The following is a 774-nucleotide window of genomic DNA, read 5'->3' as shown; positions in this document are numbered from 1 at the left end:
TCCCTCAGTCTCCTATTTGGAAGGAGGAAGAGGAAAGTTTTATTGTGACCTACCTACCACTATTAAAAATCTCTTTTATTTTCCCAATGAAAGGAATACTGTTTAGGAATTTAAAATAACTAAATAGTTGACTAGCCTGGTTGTAAAGGTATACTTATGACATGTAATGATAAATCTAAAATGTATGGGTATACAAAGTATCTCAAGAATGGGATCCAATGTACTCAGCCCTACTATTAAACCAGTTTATAGCTTTCATATGAAAGCTATAGCCCAACTATAGCCCAAGAATATGTGGAAAGAGGAGAGGGGGGAGGCTTGGTGGAGGGCAGGTAACTGGTGGGAACACACCTATGGTGCATTTTACAAGGATACATGTTAAATTTACTAAGTGTAGAGTATAATGTCTTAACACAATAACTAAGAAAATGCAGTGAAGGCTATGTTAACCAGTTTGTTTGAAAATATTTCAAATGGTATATAAAATCAGCACATTGTACCCTGTGATTGCATTAATGTACACAGCTATGATTTAATAAAAAAAATAAACTGTATGGGTATAAGTGTTCTGTGGTGCTGTAGATAGTAGTAGTAAAACACAGTGAAATTTTGAATGTTAATCAAATTTCATTTCTTAATTAAAGTTTGTATTTAAAGTGATACGTAGAATCTGAATTTTGAGAAGCTTTAAAGAAACTTCTGGGCCTATAAATAGATAAAACCTGCCAAGTGAAAAAGTAGTAAAATGGGATTGTAACATTGAAATTCAGAAGC

General features: G+C 33.1%; 1 protein-coding gene across 1 annotated transcript in view; it reads left to right on the top strand.

The window, feature by feature from the left end:
- DESI2 (desumoylating isopeptidase 2) overlaps positions 1-774 on the top strand; it is a 73,035-nt gene that overhangs the window by 55,890 nt on the left and 16,371 nt on the right. The gene's annotated exons all lie outside the window — the stretch shown is intronic.

Source organism: Otolemur garnettii, unplaced genomic scaffold (genome assembly GCF_000181295.1).
Source record: "Otolemur garnettii isolate 467f Iridium unplaced genomic scaffold, OtoGar3 scaffold00141, whole genome shotgun sequence".
NCBI lineage: Eukaryota > Metazoa > Chordata > Mammalia > Primates > Galagidae > Otolemur > Otolemur garnettii.
This window is presented reverse-complemented; position numbering and strand designations above follow the sequence as displayed.